At 32.2% G+C, this 7,148-nt stretch overlaps 1 non-coding gene across 1 annotated transcript; it reads left to right on the top strand.

The window, feature by feature from the left end:
• The first annotated feature begins 4,355 nt into the window (after positions 1–4,355).
• TRNAS-CGA (transfer RNA serine (anticodon CGA)) lies at positions 4,356–4,437 on the top strand. Its single transcript has one exon. It is a non-coding gene; the product is annotated as a tRNA-Ser (tRNA).
• The last annotated feature ends 2,711 nt before the right edge of the window (positions 4,438–7,148 follow it).

The raw sequence follows: 7,148 nt of genomic DNA, 5'->3' as shown, positions 1-7,148 counted from the left end.
AGAATGTCTGAATTTGTGTATATGTAGACTCAACATTAAGCAACATTTTATAAGGAGTTTTTCCATCAAGTAGTGCAGAGGGAGTTTAGTTAATCAAATATGCAATAGTAAGAATACACTTCCCCCCAAATTTTAAAGAAAAATTGGCATGAAACCTCAAATCCCTTGCCAAATTTAATATATTTCAATGTTTCCTTTTCACCCTTCCATTTTGTTGCGATATATAGTGAATTGAAGTTTGATAAAGGACACCAATTTCTTGAAATTAACTTTGCAGTCCTTTCAACTATGTTCCATCATCACTTCTCAAAACTTTAATTTGCTTGTTATGTTGCCTACGTACCGTAACAATTTTTTTTAATGGTATGAGGGACTTCACCTTTTGTTTTCAATAAATATACTCATACCACAAGCGAAAAATTATCGAATATAGTTAAAAATTAAACAGCACCACAAGAGGCATATGTTTTATAAGGTCCCCATAATTCACAATGAATCAAATGAAAACAACTATTTGCATTTTTCTAACTATACCAAAATGATTTTTTTTATTTTCTTGGCTTAAAACAAACTTTGCATGTCTTTAGTCTACTATTAATATATTTTTCACTTACATTAGGTAACCTACTAGTTATCTTAGATGATGGGTGCGCCATTCTTCTATGCCATAACTCGCAAAATCCAACACCATTATCTTATATGTTGTTCTTCCTCTTGGATTACTGCATGATTTTGCCTACGTTGAATAGGAGCTTCAGGGACACCAAAGAAATCTTCTATTCACGCCATCTGCGTTGACATTCACTTGTAGGTTTGTATGTTTTCCTGATTCGTTCTATTGACATTTTGGATTAGGGGGAGAAGATGGTACCCATCTCACAGGAAAGCACTCCTACCATGTTCTGGTTACTAGCGTCCATTTATTGCCTAAATGCTGTCTGATTATTTATTTTCAATATGGGCAACAAACCTTGATTCAAGGTATTCCGACCTACATTATTCATGCCAAAACCAGATGTTTGGATAGGCGAAAAAGTTGTAACTACATATGTGGGTGTGTTGTTATTCAATCCTTCCATGAAAGTGCTGGCATTCCATATTGAGGTTGTTCTCTCAAAGGTCTGAATGTTTCATACCCTGGAGGCCTAGGGGTCAAAGGCTGGGCCTGGGTTCCTACATATGACAACATAGATTCCACTTGAGTATTCGACGGGATACTCGCTGCGCTCGAAGAAGGAGGCAGGTTTGTCGAATTATTTATGGCCACGGAACCTATAGACGAGGGTATGGCCTGTGAATTGGGGATCACAATAGATGTATCAGTCGAACTTGCAACGATTGTACCTGCCCCCTGGAGAGGGTTTTCTTCCCCGCCATGGCTAGATGTATTAACCATCTTCCTTGTGTATTTTCTTTTAGGTATTGGTTGGTTAATATTGGCTATTTTACCACTTCTAAGGTTCATACAACAACCAACAAGAAACAGATACTCACACAAGAAGAGGAAAGTTTAAACTTTGACACTGTCCCATTGGGCGTGCTAATTTGTTTATAGTGATTTCTGGTAAAACAACCGCTAGTCTTCTAAATTGAATATTTTGGTAACTTACAGGATCGACTAGATTGATCCTAGGACATGTGTCTAAGTTTTATTACACTTATGGTTGAATTCATGTTCTGATTCTACTTCGCTTGACAAAGATAATAAAAGTTTCTCTAAATATTATGACTATTTAAGAATGTGAATACAAGTAACTTCGACTGTAAAACTCTAAATGATTAAAATAAAGGTTCAAATTGAAAGTTTAAAGGAAAGTGAAAGACATATAAAATTATTCTAAAAACTAAGGACTTCGATTGGAAAAGTAAAGAAATCGAAAGGTATATAAAGAACTTGTATTGATAAAGTAAAATAACTTTGAAAGATAATGATGGTGTTTCTTATACGTACATTCTCAGCAAAACTCTTTTCTCACGCTGGTACTTTGAGTGTATTTGAGTGATTTTTCTACAAAGTGAACACTCTGAATCCTAACATTAAGACTCCTATTTATACTAATTCGACCCTAACGGTCTTCCTACATAAACATGCCACGTTAGATGTCTGCATGATCCTTTTGAATAATAAACTTCCATGCGTCTTTGACGGATGACTTGGCCGATTTTAAATTCAAATCTTCTCTGCTTGCAGGCGCCAAGTCTTCGACGTCTTTCTAACAAAACTTCAAATTCGAATTCGCCAATGAACATATTTATTTGAAATCTTCTATTCCTAAAACAACTTGGGCCATTGTTCGACTTCATTCAAATGAAGCCCAAAACCACGTAACAGTGTTTTCCTCTTCGACCCAACTATTGTCGAAACTTCCAATTAACACTCTCTTACAAGATTTTGTTTTTTCTTTACAAAAGATTAACTTAATACACCTTGAGTAAAGTTTGTAATATCACTCAAAGAGTCTTCACTACTCAAATCAAAAGGAAACACGTGGACCTATCATTTTCAAATAAATTCAAACATGAGTAAAATGTTATCACATTCTCTAGTTCATCTACTCAAAGGACAAAAATCATGAAGCCTCAAAGTACAATTCTGGCAAAGTACTCTCAACGGATATTTCTCAAACAAGGCTATAAAAACATCATTAACCTAGTGCAAAGATCATCAAATGAAAAAGAAAATATCAATCACACACATTCTTGATAAGTCTCATTTTATTTTAAGATAAGAAGTTCTTTTCAAAAGGAAAGTTTTTTCACTGCCAGATAGTGAGTTAACTTTGTTTCAAAATTTACATTATGTATATCCTCAAGAGATATAAAACCTTGAAAGGAATAGAGTAGAAAAATCTAAAGTGGCGAAAGCTTGAGTAAGTGTAAGAGCCTTTTGAGGCTCTGTAAGAATTATCACATTTATCTCTCTTTAGGATAACAGTGTGAGGAATAGAAAATTTTCACTATGTGTGAGGACTGGAGTACCAAATTGGTGAACCAACATAAAATACTGTGTGTATTTGCTTTATTATTTTTTCCTATTTATCATTACATTTTCTAACTACTCAAATCATTGTGAAAACAAAAAGGGGTCACTATTCAAACCCCCTTTCTAGTGACATTTCTTGTTTTAACATCTAGACGCCGGGCATTAAACCGTGTGGTCATGAATTTAGGACCACTCAATCCCATAAGTAATTGGTCAAGACTTTACTTATGATATTTAATTTAATTTGGATAACATGAATTCTATGATATTTTATTTATTTTTATACATAAAAATACTTTTTGTTTCCGTTAAAGCAACTTAGTCGATAATTATACAGAGACTTCATATTGTAGAAACGCGAGTTAGAATCCGCAACATTTAATTTCTCCACTTTTAAAAAAGGAAAATTCAGGTCATTAAATTACTAGACCAAAATAATAGTCAAGAATTTATCCTTAAAATAATATATTGGCTAAATTACAGTTTTGATCTCCTATTTTGGTGTTTTCACGATTTTAGTGCCCCTATTTTGTTTTTAAACAATTTTGGTCCCTAATCCTCATTTTAACTACAAAAAACACTTATGTTTCACTTTTTAAAATACGTAGTTCATCCTCAAGTGGGGATGGGGGACCAAAAGTGACAATGGGGGACAAAAAACGTATTTTAAAATGTGACACATAAGCATTTTTGTAGCAAAAATGGGGATGAGAGATCAAAACTCAAAAGTGTTTAAAAACAAAATATAAAGACTAAAATCGTGAAAACACCAAAATAGGAGAAACAAAACTGTAGTTTAACTTAATATTTTTATTAATTTCTTAATTTTTTGAAAACAAAATTATCCAATAATTTCCTATTCAAAAGACCAATTTTGAGATCAATAACCAAAAAAAAAAAAAAAGAGACCAATTTGGAGATCTACTCCACAATTATATAGTCCCACTAAACAGCCCTACGACATTCCTTCAAAAAACATGACATGTCCTATAAAAAAACACTCGTTGTTTATGAAGAACATTATTTTAACTTCTCAACAAATCTCAGGAAAACAAAAACAAAGGGCAAACTTAAAAGTCAAGCTATATATGTAGCCTGGCACTTTTATTAATATATCTTGATTTCTACAAACTGTTTTTATATACGTGCACCAACACCATAGTCCAATATTTTAATTGCCCTCATGACCCTGTCTCTCTTTTTCTTTATTTTATGGTGTCAACTGTCAATTAATTGACCTAATTTACAATGTAAGTCTTTTTCTTGGCACGTGCATCCGGGACCAAATCAGTCTTTACTCCACTAGCTTTTTAATTCGATTTCGTTGAATATTATATATTATATTTCATCGTTTTGTTAACTGATCACACAAGTCGATATGTCCGAGTGGTTAAGGAGACAGACTCGAAATCTGTTGGGCTATGCCTGCGCAGGTTCGAATCCTGCTGTCGACGATTTCTTTTTATTTTCGCTTTTTTACTAGTTATGCAACAGAGAACGTAACAGTTTATTTTTCTTTTTATTTTCGCTTTTTTACTAGTTATGCAACAAAGAACGTAACAGTTTAAATAAAGAGTAATCGGATAATTGAATTTAGGAGTATCACAAAGGCAATTTGACTTGTAACAATTATGACACGTCATATATATGAAAAATATTGATCAAACTTCAAAGTCAGTATAATACTTGTTAATACATATATTTTATAACCAATGACAACTTTAAAAATAAAATTATATCAACGTAAAGTACTTAATCATGGAAATAAAACTTAATCATGGAAAAAAAATTACAAACACATGCCTTTAATAGGTAAAATAACACAAATTATTTAAATGTTAATAAACATAACATAGAAATAACATGTAAACATTAATTTCAATTAAATTTTAATAATTTTTATTATATTGGAGTTATTTTTGTTGACAAATTTAAATGGTACTGTTTCAATTTTTTTTTTGCAGGGACCTTCTTACTCCCTACTTTTCAATTAGAAGAATTAGGGCCAGGTTGTTTTGGTTTTTATTTTAAATGATTTTTATAGTGTTACATAATTTTGTGTAAAAAAATTTTACAAATAATTTTTTTATAAAAGTTTCAAACAAAAATTTATTTTGAATAGTTATTTTTAAAATGTGATTTTAGGTATTTCTTCTATTTATAGAAAAAAAAATTAGATATTAAAATTTTAAAAAATCACTTAATTTTGAAGCTATTTCTAATATATTTTCATGAAAATCATTTTTGAAATACAACTTTTTGAAAAAATTGCAATTTTGACTAAGTTTTGGTCTTCAATAATGTATGTTTATGTTATAGAATGTCAAAATTAGCGTTTCAAAAGGACCAATGGTTAGTACTGACTTCTATCTTATATACGCGAAGCTAGCGCAATCAAATTGATAGGGATTAACAATACTTAAGTGAATAATTCACTTAAGTTAAAACAGCTTAAATAAATAAGCACTTTTGAAAAATAGCTTAAATGGATTAAACTCGGAATTAATTTGAAAACAAACAGGACTTAGGGTCATGATTCCTTATCTAACGTCTCTACGTAACTGACTTATTTTAATTATGAGAATTCTTGCGCTAATCATAAAAAACAGATAGATATAGACAACGCTTGCTTTCACCAGCACGTCGTCTTACCTTCGATAAACAAGACGCCCGTCGGCTTTCGCTCGCGCATAGTTATTTATCGAAGGTCATTACTTTTGTACGGCTATAAAGATGGGATATTTCTCAATTGCATTCGAGTACTTTCGTATCATCGAATTTGATTATTTACAAACTTGTTGTCGGGTATCGAAACAAGTTCTTTCGAATCATTATCGATACCTGAGAACTCTTTTACTTTTGTAACAAGGGTATAAAATAAAAACTCAAGTTTATAAAATAATCGCGGTTTTGAATTCTCATAAGTAATAAGTCGGTTACACAAATAATTTAGAGTTAGGCCTCATGACCCTTCATCCTTATAAAACTACTCACTCACTGTGAGAAATAAAATCGACTAAGCAATTTGTGTAAACATGATTATAACGATAACAATAATAAAAACAAGGAATAAGAAATAATAAAACCTGAATCAAAATGCAATGGTTGAAAATTAGGATCACTTTCTCCTAGGGAGACTTTTACAAGAGTATTCCAAAACCTATAAAATTATTCTACGGTAAAACTTGAATGATTGTTTCTTTGCCTAAAACTTAATTTAAATAGCCAAAGACAAAGAAACAAGGAAATCCTAGAATTCAAGGGTCATCATGGACAGTCCCAAAATGCCTCAAAATCCCAAAATAGATGTTCCCTGACGAAAAAGGAAAGAATCGAAAGTTGCAGCGCACCCCTTTTACGGGCCGTAATGTGCATTACGGGTACCCGTAACAGGCCTCTGGTTTTCGTACTGGGGCGAAACAAAAGCAAAAAAGGTCCAAGTCTGGGGCGCATTACGGACCGTAATGCATATTACGGGTACCCGTAATGCAGCTCTGGATTTACTATTGGAGAAAATTTGTCTTCGCGCAATTTTTCGTCTTTCTTTCAAATCTTGCCTTTCATCATCCAAAAAGCTTATTTAAACCTTAAACGAAAAAAAACAACAAACCAAAGCATAAAACATGGAAATAAAGGTAAAAGTGATTATAAAACGGTGAAAAGGCTAAAGAAACAACGGACGAAAAACGATATAAATACCACTTATCAAGTTCCCAAAACTTAAATTGTTGCTTGTCCTCAAGCAACAAAGCTCGTAAAACAAATTTTTGGAAAAAGCAAAAAGAAAGACTTCACAAAAAATTGAGACACACTGGTACTTGTACGTGAGCTTTTGTTCATAAAAGCCTTGGGTCAATCTTTCCGGTACCATTCGACTCTAAGAGCCGTTTTTTTAAGAACACAAATTGTAGTAAGCCTACGAACCTAAGCTTCCTTACTTGGAAACCTCTCTAACTACGCTTTGTACTTAAATCTCGTCTTCGATTTTCTTTCCTTTTCATTCAGACAATCAAATTAAGGAAATGGAAGTTATGATAATCACTACATGCACAAGATCGATTGAGATTTTTTTTATTTATGCAACATTTATTCACAGATGAAATTTTCAAAACCTTTTTAGGTTTGTATATTCTCCTTCGTTTAGGACGACGCTAAGGATCAACCA

This window comes from Vicia villosa, linkage group LG5 (assembly GCF_029867415.1).
Source record: "Vicia villosa cultivar HV-30 ecotype Madison, WI linkage group LG5, Vvil1.0, whole genome shotgun sequence".
Classification (NCBI taxonomy): domain Eukaryota; kingdom Viridiplantae; phylum Streptophyta; class Magnoliopsida; order Fabales; family Fabaceae; genus Vicia; species Vicia villosa.
This window is presented reverse-complemented; position numbering and strand designations above follow the sequence as displayed.